The sequence below is a fragment of the Suricata suricatta genome, chromosome 17 (assembly GCF_006229205.1).
Source record: "Suricata suricatta isolate VVHF042 chromosome 17, meerkat_22Aug2017_6uvM2_HiC, whole genome shotgun sequence".
Lineage (NCBI taxonomy): Eukaryota > Metazoa > Chordata > Mammalia > Carnivora > Herpestidae > Suricata > Suricata suricatta.
In genome coordinates, this window is record NC_043716.1 from 6,691,778 (window position 1) to 6,710,483 (window position 18,706).

Here is an 18,706-nt window from a genome sequence, read left to right on the forward strand (position 1 = left end):
AAGGTCCAAAAATGGACCAGAACGTGGGTAAATGGCCCTGCACGATCCAGTGGCCTCTGTTGGTGCCTCTTGGATCATTTTGCTCCCTTCCTATCTTGCAACTCGGATCCTTTTTCTTTGTTAATTACACAGCCCCAGCTTGCGTGATAGCTGGGGGCTCCCAAGCTTTGCCTTAGTGCAAAAAGGTGGGAATGTTGTGATAAATCTACTGGGAAGACAAATGCACCCAGCCCACAGAGTGATTCATTCGTCCCTGAAAGGGTTTCGCCGCTCCCAATTTTTGCCCAGAACATTTGAGCCAGCAGTAGTTCAGTCTAGACGCAAAGTGGCCAACATGCTTTGAACAAATCTGCTTTTAATGTGCAGAGTGCTCTTGTTTCCCGTTATTATTCTGAGTGATTAAAGAAAACTTCCCAGCCTGTGCTGTGCCCGTCATCATTTATTACGGAGAAACTTACTGCGGATTTACTCGTAGTCTATCTGGGACAGTATCTTCGGCCTGATGACTTCAGAAGAAAAGAGATGTGTTTTTGGCACAAATTGATAGAGTTTCAAGATTTCTGTAATAGATACATACGCCATCGTATTGCTGAGTTGAAACCAATGTGTTTCCAATAAGCGGTATTTACCGGGGTTTAACAATGGTATAATAGTTACCTGTCTATTACATGGTAGTCAAAGCTAAGAAATGTGTTTTTAATAATCAATTGGCATTTCAAATAATGTAAGATAACTGCCATATGAAATCCGAACCTCGAGACAGCCCCCATTATAGACTTGCTCTTGCGTCTCATTCATGAACTCAAGGTATCAGAGCCTGGCCGTTGCGAAAAGGATGCGACCATCAAAGGGCTGGGGATTTTATGCTTTTCTCTACACCTTCTTGGCTTTTCTCTTTTGAGTCTTCCTTTTCCTCTACTGGATTTTATTACATCTTGTGTTATAACTAGCAGAGATCACACCCTACCTATCAACAACATGGATGCTTCCTCCCAACTGAGAAGGAAAAAACAACAACAAATAACTGAAAAAATATCTTTAGGAGCACCTGGATAGCGCAGCTGGTTAAGCACCAGCTTTAGCTCAGGTCATGATCTCACTGTTGGTGAGATCGAGCCCCGTGTCCAGCTCTGTGCTGACCGCTGAGAGCCAGGAGCTTGCTTCTGATTCTGTGTCTCCCTCCCTCTCTGCTCCTCCCCTGCTCACACTCCATCTCTCTTTCAAAAATAATAAAGATTAAAAAAAATAAAAAATATATATTTAGCTCGTTTAATCCACACCTGGAGAGATAGATGGGACACATCTCAAGGTCACAGTGATGTACGTGGGGTGACAGAGTCCCTTGAGAGTAATGCTCCCTGTCACTTCGCATGAAAGTTTCACCAATCATTTTATCCTGTGGCTTACATGTATGTGGTGTTGTATGCCAACTGTCTCTCGGTAAGACTGGGGGAAGAAAAAGAATTTCAGCCCTTCTCCCTCCTGTGGTCTCCTGGAGAGTAGCCCATTGGCCCACACCACCGTAGATGTTGCGTCCTTTAGATGTCTCATCCTTCATTTGTATAGATATTTATCAGGTGCCTCTTTTATGTGAAATTGTTCTGCCAGGTATGAATGCCTCAAAAACAAAAGGCAAAGTATCTGCCTTCAGGGAACTTTCAATTTGAAGGGGAAGATGGACAGGACAGTCGTAATGACAAACTCTGCAAAGTAAGGAAAGGGACACACCCCTATGAACACAAGGGGAACAGATACCCAGCACAGGTGCAAGACAAGGACCATTCAAACAATGGTGCTGATAAGACATCGCTCTCCCGTGCCCTGTGGCCTACAAAGCATCTCTCTATGCAATGCTTCGCTTCCAGAGGCTTCCCCCTCTCCCCTGGCATGCTCTTAGCCCCCTGCATGGCCATGCCCCATTCATCCAGCCTGGAACTCAGCTCCCATGTCGCCACGTCAAAGGGGTCTTCCTCTGCTCTCTCCAGTGTGGTGCTCCCAACACCAGACCCCTTTATTCTCTCACCTCACCCCTGTTTTCCACCATACATAAAGCATACTCTTTATTGTGTCTCTCCCTAGAAGAATCTGGGCTCCTCCAAGGCTGGGGCTGAGTCCAGCACAGATGACTGCAGAAACCCCCCAAGGTTTGTAGGTGACCTAACAGCAGTAAGACATTTTGGGGAAATGGATACTCTCCCTGAGCAACTAAGACGACATTTGGGGTTTGACCCAGGAGGCGGGATGTCACACATGACTTGCTGCCCATCATGGGGGTGTTCCATCCGCTGCCCAGCCCACACCTCCTCTGCTGAGGACACAGATCACTCAGGCCTCCAAGGATCCCTGGAGTCCGCACTGAGGATCACCTCTTCTCCCCTCCATCTGAACCCCGCCAACAAGGGCTGACTCCCAGGGTCTCCAGCCAGACGTGGCCTGACGTGGCATCTCTGCCGGGAGCTAACTACAGCCCCCCCCGACCCCCTGCACACTGAGAGCGGGGAGGGGGGGCAGATAACTGAAGGAAGCACACAGCAAGAGGTATGCTCCCTCACAGCCAAAGCCTCTTAGGAATGAGAGCTCGGCAAGAGCATGGGCCTCGGGTCCCCACCTCTGCCAAGTGTCAGCCTCCATTAAAGGGCAGAGGGAAGATCAGTTGCAGAAGATGGAGAGTCTGGGCCAAGGCGGGAGTTCCCTCCCCAAGCTCAAGGGGGCTCGGTTAGCATTTCTGCGGAGATTGGCAACTGTGGTAGAACCTGTCAGCCCATGAGCTTTCCAGAGGATTTATCCACCCCAACACGTGCGCGTTTTGAAAAGCAGGGATCTGTTGAGAGTTGATTCATTCCTCCTTGGGGGCTTCTCATTCTGCCTCCCACCTCTGTTAGCCGGTCCCGCCCCTTCCTTTGCTTTTGGACTTCTCAGAGCCCCATGTTAGGGAATGTTCTTTTTTGCTTAAGATTAGTGTTTTTGTGGAAGACGCCTATTCCAACAATAATAGTACACTACTTTTGGTCCTCCGACAAAGGAGGGCTAGAATTTCTAAAGGCACTTTGGAAGATGTTGCTATACAAATATTAGCCCGTGTTGAGTTTTTAGGCTAATTGAAAATCGTGAGATAGTCACATTCCAGGTTTACACCAAAGGGAAATGGAGATTCAGAGAGGTTAAAGTTTTCCCAAGGTCACACAGATGATGAGGAGTAGTGGGGGGTGGGGGGGGCGGAAACACAGGACTTCTCTCTACCGTTCCCTAGCAGTACACAGATCTCTTGGAAATTTCCTTCCAAGGTATGACACAGACAGAAACTGACAAATCGCCTCCTGGTTTGGGAAATCCTCCTTTTCAATCTAAAAGAAAACAATAGCATATTTGCAGATAAATCGTGAGATTAAATACATCAGTGGACATTCACCTATAAGCCTGTATACAGGCAGCTTGCCCAAAAGGTGTATGTGGCTTTCAGATATTTTTAATATTTCAAAATATGTCCCTAAGGATGAATTCTTTGCAAATACACACTCAAGTTTCTCTCTCTTTAAAAAGGGCCACAACTCTGTAATTTGAGATGTAAAAGGAAGTGATATATAACTTTTACACAGTTAATGCTGTTTTACATGGCATTAAAGTTATTGCTTGATATTTTAAGCTTTTGTGAAGACTGAGCCCATCTCATTAGTTTTATTAATATGCATAGAAACAATTTAATAGGAACTCTAGTCATTTGAAATTTATGACCACTCAAACATAAACGTTTACCTTTGTTTGGCTAATGGGGAAAACATGTAGGCAAATGGGAAATGCAAAGCCTACATGTTTGATATACTGAAGAAAATACTTATTTCCATCTCTTTAGAACCAGATGCTTCTGTTGTGTGCACATCTTACTTATTTATTCATTACGACCAATCCTCAAGGGTTCCTATGTAGCAGCAATTATCGGCTTAAGTACAAAGTATGGTGTAGTCTTGAAAGTAATTGTTATAATTCATTTTTCTTAAAACTTCATTTGCAAAACTTTACTATTCAAGCTACGAGTCCAGATTAGTGATATGCGCAGAGTTTGGAGTCTAACAGATCTGGTTTAATTTCCAGTGATGCCATTTTTTTTTTTAAACTTAAGTGTGAATGAAAATTGCTGAGTTTTTTTTAATGTTTATTTATTTTTGAGAGGGAGAGACAGAGACAGAGTGCAAGCTGGGGAGGGGCAGAGAGAGAGAGAGAGAGAGAGAGAGAGAGAGACGCAGAATCTGAAGCAGGCTCCAGGCTCTGAGCTGTCAGCACAGAACCTGACTTGGGGCTCGAACCCACGAACTGTGAGATCCTGACCTAGCCGAAATTGGACGCTCAACCAACTGAGTCACCCAGGTGTTCCAATGCAACATTTTGGTTGATTGTCCTTGGACAAATGACTTGATCTTCATGAGTTTCATCATTGTCCAAGTTGGGCCAGCTTCCTGGACTAAAATAAGTGTCGTCAATAATTACTCTGGAAAAGCAAGCATCATCAGGGACTGGCCTGGGCAAGCCAGACAGATGGTTACTTTATCAAAATGTGACTAGTTTTTCAAGTTTCTAGCCTTTGGCATATCCAGGTTGTTGGTGTTTTGTTCCAATTTTTCTATCATTGCCTCCAACTGTAAGGGATGAAATCTATCCAAGTGTCATGAACCCATCTTAAATCTGTCCCATTCAGTTGTAAGACTATTCCCATTAGGGTTATTGAGTCACATCTTCGTGTGTAGGAGAGTCCTAAAGACAAATTTAAAACTTCTTATGTAGTTCAACATTTTACCTCTCCCCGATATCAGGCCCGACTTGAGGCCCTCAAAACTAGGAGAATAAAAGGACAAATTCTGTTCTATGTCTCTCGTTCTTTGAGTCCTTCTCCTCAGTTCACTGCTTCTGGCTCCCCAGGGGCAAGGTTGTAGGAAAGGGGCCTTATCCAGCCACCCCTGGCTTCACGGGGCAGTATGCCCACTGTGCACACCACACTTTATTAAAACAATCTGCACCAATTGTGGTTTTAATTTGCAGTCCTTTGGGTAACGATGATGTTGAATCTATTTTCACTTGTATTTCTCTTCTACAGATTACCTATTTATATCCTCGGTCAGTGTATCTTTCTTGACTTTTTAAAATAAGATTTTCTTTCACTTTCCTAAAACAAAAAGATTAATAAAAACCATACCCATGCCTCCAAATGATGATGATTAACATGTATAACATTTTCACTATCTTTAATAGAAGAAATAAAGCACTGCAGATAGAACTGAAGTGTACATTATAATTACAATAACCATGAGCGCTAAGTAGTATATTATGCATGTGTGTATGTTTTAAATTGTGGGGAAGAGCACTGGGTGTTATATGGAAACCAACTTGGTAATAAACTATTAATACAAAAATTAAAAAATAAAAACATTTGTATAAAAATGGGAAAATTTCATACCCATATTCTGTAAGCCTCCTTTTTTTGACAATACAGTTTTTAGCTCTTCCTATTACATATATTAAAAAGAGAAATACATGTTTTTAAAAGTTTATTTATCAAAAATTTTAAAATATTTATTTATTTTTGAGAGAGAGGGAGAGACAGAGTGCAAGTGGTGGGGGACAGGGGGCAGAGAGAGACGGAGACACAGAATCCAAAGTAGACTCCAGGCTCTGAGCTGTCAACACAGAGCCCGATGTGGGGCTTGAACTCATGAACTGTGTGCAAGACCATGACCTGAACCAAAGTCGGATGCTTAACCTACTGAGCCACCCAGACACCCCTTAAAAGTTTCTTTTAATCACTGTATAATGTTCCACCATCAGACCAAATGATTGAAGACCTTGTAACTGCCATATAATATTCTATCATGTTTGTAAAGTTTGATGGTTCCAAGCTAAGATTGTAAACATCTTCATACATGCCTCTTCGTGCTTGTGTCCAAATATTTCTTGAAGATAATTACTGTAAGTGGAATCGCTGAGTGATAAGATATGTGCTTTCTAATTTTACAAGCTACTGACAAAATGTTCTTTGCGTGAGTCATAAAACCTTCCACTTCTGCCGACAAGGTATGATACCACCCATTTCTCCACCTTCTTGCCTGCAAGTGATATTGCCAAACATTTCAATCTATGTCGATTTGGTGGATGAGATATAAAAATGCGTGTTTAATTTCTGATTGTCTGATTTCATTCCTGCCTTGCTGCCCATTAATCAATTAGTACCAAATGTACACTGTCAGTAGCTTTTTCTGTGTCTCCATTTGTAAATTCCCCATTTGCATTCTTTGTGCCTTTTGCTTTTGGGGTAATAGTTCTTACTTGTGGCTTTATTTTTTTAAGTTTATTTATTTATTTTTAAGAGAGAGAGAAAGTGAGAGTGGGGGAGGGGCAGAGAGAGAATCCCAAGCAGGCTCTGCACTGTCAACTCCTATGAGGGATTCGAACCCACGGACCATAAGAACATGACTTGAGCTGAAGTCAGATGCTTAACCAGTTGAATGAGCCACCTAGGTGCCACTTTCCTACTTGTGTTTTAATATATACACATTTACTGAGGATATTTGCCTTGGTTTTTTCCAGCTTGTATTTGACTCAAGTTTTCTTGCAGTGTTTTGGACACTTGGAAGATGTTAACTTTTTGTTCAGTTAGATGGCACTATCTATACGGTTTCCTACTGACTTTATACTGAACTATATTTGGATGCGTATATGGGGATTAATATGGTGACAGCTGTTTTCCAGACAAAGATAGAATTTTACAAAAGAACATACAAGGTGTAGCTTTAATATTCTTCAGTGAAATAGAAGCCAGAATTATCTGAGAAAGGGAACACATGAGGTGGGAAGAAATAAAAGTGTTACCTGATTTTTTTCTTTTTACAACATATGTAATTTTGTTTTGCTGGGGTGAGCATAGCTACTTAGCTAATTCGTTCTCTCCAGGTATGAGGATGGTCTCAGTTGAAGGAGCTCCAATTCCGGGCACACTGTGATGATTATTTCTGGACTTTGTGTCAAACGCAACAAAATATTTCTCAGGGAACTGTTGGGTGACATGGTGGCTTCGAATAGCATGCCCCTTTCAGCGTATTGATGACCAGCAAAATCAGATGACTCTGGGAGTAACCTGTCCCAAACACAGCACAGAAAAAAGGGAAACTGTCAAGTAGACAAACAGCAAACATCAGCATAATCAGCCTCCACTGACAAGTGACACTACAGGCTCTTGGGGTAGCAGAATGAGCCTTCCTGATATTGCACAGAGACGTTCTCTGACTGACATTTCCTGTGTATAAATTCTGCTCCATCCGTGATTGTCGGAATTGATTATTTTAGAGCCGGCCGGATGCCGTGCTTCTCTGGCCCTGGTGTGTGTCTCAGCCACTGCCTCCTAGGACGCCAAGCTTCCTGCACTGTTTCTTGCTCTTTTGTGTCCTTCTAGGACTGAACACCCAGAACAAAACAAAAAGGGTTCATGGGACAGACTTGCACTGCGTGGGACCCTGGTGTGGAGAAAACACTAACTGGCTGCTGGATCCCCCGTAGATCAGAGTTATATGTGTGTTATCTACTCTCCAGTGATTGCCCTGAAAAAGGGAGGAGATGAAGATTCTGACACACAGTTACGAAATATTAAAATGGCTCCAAGTCCAAGTCATTAAACTACCCACCTTAGAGGCACTACGGGATGCCTTAGTTGGAAACAAGGTTTGGACGCAGACAAGGACTCCTTAGCAATGCTCCCAGGCCTGCTACTCATCATCTTCAAGCTTCCACCGTCGTGGGGGCTGTGGGATTGTCCCCCTACCTCAGGAAAGGAAAAAGAAAACCTCAAGGCAACCTGACTATACGAGTACCTGACAACATCCCTCATGACCTTGTAACGTGAGACCACTTAATCAGACTGCATATGGGTGTGTTACCATATATCGGAGACAAAAAGGCAAAAATATAAGAAAAAACTATGCCACGTGGCATTCAAGGCTCAGTTCTTCAAGTACCAACCCAACTGAGCAGTGCCGGCAGGAATAAAGTTGCTGCCTGGAAAGAAAATCCTCGGTGTCACAATTCTTTGTGTGAGAATCCTGCTACAGGGCATCCTCATGTTCTTATTTCTGATGGTTCTTTTATGGAAGAGTATTTTCTCAGCTTTCCTTGTGGCTGTTGGAATGATGTCATCACTCTGTTTTGTGGAGAATTCCCTTCGGTATCTGTTGGCAGTAACCATTCTAACCCCAGATGTAGATGCAGCAGAGCATAGGCAGTGTCACATGCTCAGCGGGAGCTGGTGCTTTTATTTTTAATGTTTGTTTGTTTTTGAGAGAGAGAGTGTGAGCAGAGGAGGAGCAAAGAGAGAGGGACATACAGAATCCAAAGCAGGCTTCAGGCTCTGAGCTGTCAGCACAGAGCCTGACGTGGGGCTCGAACCCACAACCCCCAAGATCATGGCCTGAGCTGAAGTCTGATGCTTAACCGACTGAGCCTCCCCAGCACCCTGGGAAGCTGACAACTTTTAATGCAATTTGCTATTTAATGCTCAGGACAGCCCTCCAAATTTAATGCTATGATCCAGAGTTTTCACAGAGCAGGCTATGGAGATACAGAGAGGTCAGAGTTGCACAATTGGTATGTGGGCAGTTTGCGATCCAAACCCCTGTTTACTGGACAATAGACATTTCCTGTCTTTACTGTTTCTCTCTTATGGTACCTGTAGGTGCTCTTGTAAAAAAAAAAAAAATAACTGAGTTATTGGCCAGGGCACATGATTTTTCTTAGTACATAAAATGAGACGGTTGAACCAAATAGTCATAAGCATTTTCTTTAATCTTGTGAGTCAACCAATTTTATAGAAGAGGGATAGAAATGTCAAGGTTTTCCGATCAGTAATTGATATAAAAAGATGAACTACTGTCAAAATGAGACAAAGCCTTCAAAAAACACATTTGAGTGTCATAGCTCTCCATTTAAAATAAAACAATCCTGGGGTGCCTGGGTGGCTCAGTGAGTTAAGTATCCGACTTCAACTCAGGTCATGATCTCTCATTCCTGGGTTCAAGTCCCACATTGTTCTCTGTGCTGACAGCTTAGAGCCTGGAGCCTCCTTCAGATTCTGTGTCTCTCTTTCTCTGCCCCTCCCTACTCATGCTTTGTCTCCCTCTGTCTCAAAAATAAACAAACATTAAAAAATCTTAAAAATAAAACATTTTAAAATTTTGTTGTGTGAAAAATGTCCAGAACATTCACAGTGCAAGTTTTGCTCCTGGTAGTAGCAATAATTCTTTAAAAAGTTATAATCCAATCTTGTTTTTGTCAAATGTTTATTTAGCTTTATGATACATTAAGATCAAAATACCAAATAATAAATCAGCAGTTCAATAGAAACAAGATTTATAAAAAATATCCAGGAATTAACTATATATTAATTAATCTACAACTATAAATAGAGAAGAAAACTTGGTCAACTACTTAGAGATACTTTCTTGGGCCAAATGGCATAGTTTAGAAAAGTGATAGATTCTCTCAAAATGAACATAAATTTAATGAATTGCCAAAAAAAATCAACATGGTTTCTGGTGAAATGTAATAAAATGATTTTAATATTTACCTGGTGAATAAAGTAGTAAGATTAAAATTAAAAAGACAATTAAACAAAAGAAAGAAAGAAAGAGAAAATACATGGGGCTGTGGAAGTACTCTTGCTAGATTTCCAGTCGCATTATTAATTGTGGTTCTTAAAACTGTATGTGAAGTCAGGGCACTTGGTTGACTCAGTCAGTTAAGCTTCCAAATTCAGCTCAGGTCATGATCTTGCGGTTTGTGAGTTCGAGCCCCATGATGGGTTTCGTGCTGACAGCTCAGAGCCTGGAGCCGGCTTTGGATTCTGTGTCTCTCTCTCTTCCCACCCTTCCTGCTCATGCTCTGTATCTCTCTTCTTCAAAATAAATAAACATTAAAAAATTATTTAAAAAACCGTTAGCAAAGTTTTGATGAAAAAGGTAGAGAATAGATGTTTACCCAGTATATCAATTCAACCTTCTAAACTTTACTTGGGGCATCAAGGAGTCTGGTTGTGGGAGGTTTAGAACACTGAAGGATGAGATGAGAACTCTTAAGACAGAGAGTAAAGACAGAGCTGCAATTTATTGGTCATCTCATTCCAACGCAAACTTTCGATGTACCTAGTTATAGTGTTAGGTAGGAAGGTGTGGTATTTAGGATGGAATTCAGCTGTGAGCATACAGGCAAGAGAGGCAAGAATCTGTCCTTGGATTTCTTACTTTAGATCACATTTAGTCATCCCCAGAAGAGAGCTCTCCACTTTGTGATCCAAGATGGCAGCATCCATGTGCCAGGTAGTAGTAAGATGGAGGAGAAGACTAAGCAGATGAAGGAGACAAACAGCCCCAGAGGGAGATTCCTGGAAGTGGTCTTCTATCACCTGGACGATCACTGAATCACATGTGATACTAGTTGCCAGGGAAGCCTGGAGTTTGCCCTATTCTGAGGAACCTGGAATTCAGCTAAAATTCTACTCTCCTGGAAGGAATGGCTGCTAGGAGAAAACCAACAGACTTTACCGCTAAGGGAAGGGAGAAAGAACTGAAGGGGATGGGAGGTGATCAGGGCAAGTCTTGTAATTTGGGATTTGGGAACATTTTTGTGAAATCTCTAAAATATACATAGATGGGGACATTTCTCAGCTCCCTTGACATGAGTGCAACTGGAAAACAACCCCAAATCTCCTAACATTCTGTCAACCAGAGTCATAGCCCACCTAGAACGTTAATTTCTGTTATTACAGCTTTAGGTATAAAAGCTTTTGTTTGAGGTAATGAAAAAAATAATAAAATAATTTACAAAGCCGTGGAATCATGCTGTGTATCATTCTTGAATCTGTTTTATTTTTTAAAATGTTTTATGTCTTTATTTTATTTTGAGAGACAGAGACAGAGCATGAGTGGGGGAGGAGCAGAGAGAGAGAGAGAGAGAGGGAGACACAGAATCAGAAGCAGGCTCCAGGCTCTGAGCTCTCAGCACAGAGCCTGACTCAGGGCTCAAACCCACTAACTGTGAGATCATGACCTGAGCCGAAGTAGGACACCTTAACTGACTGAGCCTCCCAGGTGCCCCATACTTGAATCTGCTTTAAAGCTTGAAAATTTGATAATTCTGTTTGATCCATCACCCATATAAAGCGAGAAGTTTCCCAAGTAAATAAGTATTTTTCTAAATCATACCTCTCATTCTGCATAGCATTTCACTGTAACTCATACCTTGTTGTCAGAATACAACTACGTGGAGTTCCATGGTAGTAAAGTGATCCCTAGCTCAACCTGATTTAAGGACCACAGGAACACCTCCTGCTATCAAAATCAGACAACTGTTCAACTGCCAAAGAACCCGTTTACTTTAAGCCTCTTGCTCTGTTTTGTCATTATCAACTGTCCTGGTAAACGGTTAATCCCATTACTCAGTTGGCTTTGAAGGATTTCTTTCTCCCTTCCCTTTAATCAGTGCAACCAAAGGAAACCACAAGTAACTTTGACTCTCAGGTATCAAAAGCTGTCTCCCAGGTTTGTGACAGGTTGAATTGAATGTGTACAACTGGGGATGCAGACTGATGAGTGGGCAGGTCTGGTGCCCAGATGGCCTACATGGTCTTGTTTTGTTTTGCCATGGAGCCAACATACAACCATCAGGATCCTTCACATAAACATCTAGTGTTCTGGCTTTTCTTTGAATGTCGGGAGATGTGACACTTCCTAACTACACCCGTCCCCTGCCCCCTGACATATGACAGCAGGGAGTTGGAAATGAGGAGTGACTGTTCCCTTTATAATATGCTCTCTAGCTCTGTTCCCATATCACTACTCCATGTTGTCTCCTCCGTCCTGAGACCGAGCGTCAATTGCATTGGTCCACACACACGGGGTATCTGTTTTTGCACTACGGGGAAGCTCTTCTCTCTGATCACGTCTCTCTCAAAATTGAGAAAGTGAAAGATGAACTAACTAGGAGGGTCTCATGCTTCAGGAGTCATATGAGAGAGCCATTGTTTCATGGAAGTCGAAGATTCTTAAATAATTGCATATCTTAAATACTTGCAAATGATAGTACTTTTTTGCCCTCATCAGTATTTGGGTTTGAGATCTCTGGAATACAGCTTCCTCCTGAAATATGCACACAGTGGAAAGTTTGACTCGAAGTTCATCTAACAAGAGAAATCAGCTCTGGAACTCCATCCATCCCTTTGAACATGGCTCTGTGTAATCATGCTTCTGATCCCTTCATGCTCAGCAGCTGGGAGCTTTGTTTCCTGCCATGCCCATCCATTTTCCATGTCTCTACTCTTCTTCTGCACAGATCCTATCAGCTAAAAAGAAAACTGCTATTCTTCTTAGCTACTGCCATTTCTTTTTTACCAGATACTAATGTAGATCGCGTGTGTTCTCCGCACCAACCTTTGGATCATATGCCATCCGGTCAAGCCAGCCTTGACTCACGCTGTGTGGGGTCCTTGCCAACAGCTTCCCCCATAATTCTCTCCTCAGGATTAACAATGGTCTCCTTCTAGTCACTTCCAATTAATTTACTTTCATGGAACTTTCTAGAACTTTTTAGCAACATTGACTTTTCACGGTTTCTTAAGATTTTGCTGCCCTTGGAGTCTATGACCATATATGCTGCTGATTTCCACTGCCTGACTGCAAGTGACTTCCTCGCTTCTTTATGTTTTCTCTGTATTTATATGTATGCTCTAAATTTTTTCCTATGGAGAGTTCACTGATTTTTTTTAATTTTTAATTTTTGGTAATGTTTTATTTTATTTTTGGGAGATAGAGAGTCAGTGCAAGCAGAGGAGGGGCAGAAAGAGAGAGAGAGACACACACAATTTGAAGCAGGCTCCAGGCTTTGAGCTGTCAACAGAGCCTGACACGGGGCTCAAACCCAGAAAGCATGGGATTATAACTTGGGTTGAAGTCAGATACTTAACCGACTGAGTCACCCAGGCGCCCTGAGTTCACTGATTTTTTATGGATTTTATTATTCTACATATTTATCTTTTTTATGAGTTATTTACCTTATAACTGGAAGCTTTGCATTTGGACCATTTTCACCCATTCCCCACCCTCGTCTACCAAAACACTCATCTGTTCTCATTTATTTACTTGTTTATTTTTAGATTCCACCTAGAAATGAACTCATATAGTGCTTGCCTTTCTCTGTCTTACTTAGCATAATGCCCTCAAGGCAAGGGCCAAATGTCAGAGTTTCTTCCTTTTTTATGCCCGGCTAATACTCCATTAGGTATCTGCATTTCTGATGCCCCCAAGGTACATCTTCACCAAATCTTTCACCCAAATATGTAGATAGCCTGCTAGATTCAGAGAAGTCCTCTTACAGTTAGCCCAGTGACTCATGCATGATCTTCCCAACCACTGCTAATGTTAATATTATTATTACTCTCCCCACTTCAGGAATAAATTCTAGAGAAGTTACGCTCAGGAATGATCCAGAATTAGTGTAAGTTGCAGCTGGCTGAAGAAGCGAGGTGCCAGAAAGCACAGAGCTGACAAAGGGGATTGAGCGCAATGAATTAATAGCAAGAAGACCATATGGTGATGGACACGGAGTTTTAACTCTTGTCACTTAAAAGTTGTATGAGTTTATCAGCTCTATTAAGTAATCACTCTGACCTCTGTTACGTAATTGCTCTGTCAATATAATAATGATGAAATTATCCGAAGCTGGGGTCTGGAACACACATTTTGCTTTTGATATGAAGAGGTGAGTGACAGTCTTTCTAAGTCAATGTGTGTCCTGTTCAGGCCACTGAGGTTTCCTGTCTTCCCTTCCATACTCGCTATTTTCCCATGCAGCCTTGTCCTGAGCATGACAGCATGTGTAACCCGACCCTAATAACAGCGCCTGCTGGATGCTTGGACTGGCGTCCTGTCCGCTGAGAGGTGATTGGCCGTCAGCTCAACTGGAATCTTGATGAGGTTACCTGTCTACATTGGTGATTGTCATTCTTTTTAAAAAAATTTTTAATGTTTATTTATTTTTGAGAGAGAGACAGAATGCGATCGATGAGGGGCAGGGAGAGAGAGGGAGACACGGAATCTGAAGCAGCTCCAGGCTCTGAGCTGTCAGCACATAGTGTGACTCGGGGCTCGAACTCATGGACTGAGAGATCATGAGCTGAGCTGACCTTGGTGCTTAATTGACTGAGCCCCCCAGGCTCAGTGATTAGCATTCTATACATGCTCCTGTAGCTGTGACCCTCCTTCACAGGAAGCTCCTTTGGACACTGAAGTTAGATTTCACTGGTGACAGACACTTCATGATCACTTCAGAATTTCTACACAGGAGGGCCCTAAGCCCAGTCTCCTCCTAGAGAAGGGGCTTTTCTAGGAGCCTTTCCTTAAAATTCCACATGGGTGGCAAGTATATTGCTTTTATGTACATTGCATGTTCGTGGGGGGTAATTTGGAAGAAGACCCGTTGCCAAGCAACTGTGAAGCACCAGGAACATCCCTCTTTGTGCAGGAATGGGGGTTGTTTCCCCCAGTCCTGACTCAGCTTGGTCCACCTTCTTCCCCTACATCCATTTACTGCTGGTTCCATAGTACTTACTTACCCTCCTGAAATGTTACACATTCTTCTAGAAACTCTTTCATTCTCCTCTCTGTGAATAAAATGGCCACCCTGTGACCTGCACTGGCTCTATTCTGTCTTTCATGTAATGGGTTAAGTCATCCACTAAATGGAGTAGACTCTATGGCCACCCAGGTGGCTGAGTCTGTTAAGGGTCTGACTTCTGCTCAGGTCATGATCTCGTGATTCATGGGTTCGAGCCCCATGTCACATTCTGTGCTGACAGCTGAGAGCCTGGAGCCTGCTTTGGATTCTGTGTGTGTGTCTCTCTCTGTCCCTCCTGATCTCTTTCTCTCCCTGTCAAAAATAAACATTAAATAGTCTCTCAAGTTTTGCATCCCTCTCTCTCCCCAACTCTCTCTGAACTGAGGGTTGAGGGGGAAGGGGGAGGGGGGAAAAGAGGTGGTGGTGATGGTGTAGGGCACTTGGGGGGAAGAGCACTGGGTGTTGTATGGAAAACAATTTGACAATAAAATATTATGGAGGGGAAAAAAATAATACCTCCTTAAAAAAATAAACATTAAAAAATATTAAATTCAGTAGACTTTCCTGTATCATTCTTTTTGTCCACAGGATCAGTAATGGTACCCCTCTTTGACTTCTTACATGAGTAACTTGTGTCTTCCTTCTTTTATCCTCGGTTGGCAGTGCTACCAGCTTTATGGATTTTTTTTTTTTTTTTTGGAACCAGTTTTGAGTTTCACTTGATTGTTGCTTTCCTGTTTTCAGTTTTACTGATTTTTAACCTAATTTTTTACTAGCTCCTTCTTCTTGTTTTAGGTATAAATTGCTCTCCTTTCTCTAGTTCCTGAGATAGAAGCTTAGATGATAGATTCTAGAACTTTATTTTTTTTCTAATATAGGCATTTAAAGCTATAAATTTCCCTCCAATACCCCACTACTTTTGCTGTGTCACACAAGTTTTGATCAATTGTATTTTCATTTGGTTCAAAAAAAAATTTTTTTAAATTTATTTGGAGACTTCTCCTTGGACCCCTGTGTGGTTTAGAGGTTGTTTAATCTCCAAACATTTGAGAATTTTGCCCACTCTTTCTGTTCATGATTTTTGTCTAATTCCATCATGATCTGAGAGCATACTTTGCATGATTTTTGTTCTTTGAAATGTGTCAGGGTTTGTTTCAGGCACAGAATTCAATCTCTTTTCGTGAATGCTTCATGTGAGCTAGAGAAGTATGTGTAATTTGCTGCTGTTGGATAGGATGTTCTTAAATGTCAATTAGGACGATTTGATTGACGGTACTTTCAGGTCCGCTATATTCTGACTGATTTCTTGACCCATCAATAACTGGTAGAAGGTTGATAAAGTCTCCAACCATGGTAGGGATTTGTCTAGCTTTCCTTGCAGTTTTTGCTTTGAATATTTTGATGCTTTGTTAGATGCACCCACATTTAGACTAAATATATCTTCTTGGAGAATTAACCCCTTCGTCACTATGCAGGGTCTCTCTTTATCTCCGATAATTCTCCTTAATCTGAAATGTGCTTTGTCTGAAATTAAAGTAACCATGCCAACTTGTTTTGATAAGTGTTAGCAGGATATGTTTTTCTCCATCCTCTTGCTTTTAGTATCTATGTGTCTTTAATGTGCATTTCTTGTAAATAATGTATAGTTAGGATCTCTACTCTGTCTTCTACTCTGACAATCTCTGTCTTTTCAATTATGTATTTAGATCATTCACATTTAACATGATGATTAATGTACTTGGAGAAATAGCCAGTATGTTTGTAAAAGTTTTTTTTCTGCATTGCCTTTTCCCCCCTATTTCATCCCTCTTTTTCTGCCTTCTCTGCTTTTAGTTGAACATATCATGTGATCCCATTTTATTTCCTTTCCTTGAATATAAACTCTGCTCCTTTAAAAAAGATAAGTGGTTGCCCTAGAATTTGTAGTACATATTTTTAAGTAATCTAAGCCCACCTTCAAATAATACCATACCACCTCACATGTATTACAGGTACCTTATAACAAGGTATCCCAATTCCTCCCTCTGCTCTTTATGACTTTGTTTTGTTTACTTTTAAGTTTATTTATTTATTTTGAGGGAGAAGGAGAGTGCGAGTGGGGGAGGGCAGAGAAAGAGGGAGAGAGAGAATTCCAATCAGGCTCTGTGCTGTTAGCTCAGAGCCTGAGGCTGTGCTTGAACTCATGAACCATGAGATCATGATCTGAGCCAAGTCAAGAGCCAGATTCTTAACGAACTGAGCCACCCAGGAGCCCCTATGACTTTGGTGTTATTTGCTTCATTTACCCACAGCTATCATAACTGAATATATTATTTTATTGATACATTACTTTAAACAAGCAGGTGTCTTTTGGATCAACTAGGAATAATAAAAAAAAGTATTTTGCTTTCCTTCATATGATCCTTCTCTGATGCTCTTCCTTTTCTTTCTGATGATCTGAGTCTCTGACTCACATGGTTTGCCTTCTGCCTATAGTGGCTCTGTTCATGCAGGGAAGGCCTGGTAGTGGTGAATTCCCTTAGGTTTTATTTGTCAAAGAAGGTCTGGATTTTCTCTTCACCTTTGAGGATGACTGTTGCTGGATTTTGAATTTTTAGGTTGTTGTGTTGATTTATGTTTCCTTGTAATACTTTGAATCCATCACTCCATTCTCTTGTTGCTTGCATGATTTCTGATGACAAATCTGCTGTAATTCTTATCCTGTTCCTCTATTAGAACTGCCCCACTCACAACCTGCCTCAGGATTTTCAATTTGTCTTTCATTTTCTACAGTTTAAATATGAAATGCATAGGTGTCAATTTTTGTATATTTATCTTCTCTGGTATTCTCTGAACTTCCTGGATCTGTGATCTGGTGACTGTCAATCTTTCAAAAAAAAAAAGATTGCGGCCTTTATTATTGTGAATGTTTTCCTGCTCTATTCTTTTTCTCCTTTTAGTATTCTTTTTTAAAAATAACTTTTCTAAAAATGTTTATTTTTGAGAGACAGTGTGAGTGGGGCAGGGGAAGAGAGAGAGGGAGACAGAGGATCCAAAGTGGGCTCTGCAGTGATAGTGGGGCTCCAGCTCACAAACCATCAGATCAGGACCTGAGCCAAAGTAGGACACCTAACCAAGCCACCCAGGCACGCCTTTCCTTCTGGTATTCTAATTAAATATAGGGTATACCCTTGGAAATTGTCCCACACTTGTTGAATGTTCTATTCTGGGGGTTTTTTTCACTCTTTTTTTCCCCATTGTGTTTCAGTTTAAAATGTTTCAGTTGGCATATCTTCATACTACTGAATCTTTCCCATGAAGGGCATTCTTCATTCTCTTACAGCGTTTTTGATTTCTACATTTTTTTTGCTCCTAATGTTTCCCTCTCTCTGTTTTCTCACCTCTCCTTTTTTCTGTGATCTGCTTTTTTGTTAGAGCCTCTAACATATTCATCTCAGTGATTTTAACTTCTGTTCCAAATCTGATAGTTCCAAATCTGTTCCTTTATTTCAGTCTGCTTCTTTTTTCTTTCCTTTTTTTTTCTTTTTTCTTGTCTTTTCTTTTCTTGTGGTTTTTATTTTGTTTTTCTTTGTTGTTGTTGTGTTTTGGGGGGGTTGCATTTATATTTTCTTTTTATTTTTTTTAAATATGGTTTATTGTCTAGTTCATTTCCATATAACACCCAGTGCTCATCCCAACAAGGGCCCTCCTTCATGCCCACCATCCATTTCCCCTTCTCCCCCACCCCCCACCAACCCTCAGTTTGTTCTCAGTATTTAAGAATCTCTTGTGGTTTGTCTCCCTCCCTCTCCTTAACTATTTTTCCCCCTTCCCTTCCCCTATGGTCCTCTGGTAAGTTTCTCCTGTTCCACATATGAGTGAAAACATATGGTATCTGTCTTTCTCTGCCTGACTTATTTCACTTAGCATAATACCCTAAAGTTCCATTCATGATGCTACAAATGGCCAGATTTCATTCTTTCTCATTGCCATGTAGTATTCCATTGTATATGTAAACTCCATCTTCTTGATCCATTTTAATGCTTGTGTTGTGTCTTCACATTGTGTGTGTGTGTATTTTTTTCTCTTG

General features: G+C 41.4%; 1 long non-coding RNA gene across 1 annotated transcript; it reads right to left on the reverse strand.

The window, feature by feature from the left end:
* Positions 1 to 6,742: 6,742 nt before the first annotated feature.
* LOC115283048 lies at positions 6,743 to 10,437 on the reverse strand. Its single transcript, XR_003904877.1, has 3 exons — positions 10,272 to 10,437; positions 7,665 to 7,801; positions 6,743 to 7,120 (listed from the first exon to the last, which is right to left on the reverse strand). It is a non-coding gene; the product is annotated as an uncharacterized LOC115283048 (long non-coding RNA).
* Positions 10,438 to 18,706: the final 8,269 nt, after the last annotated feature.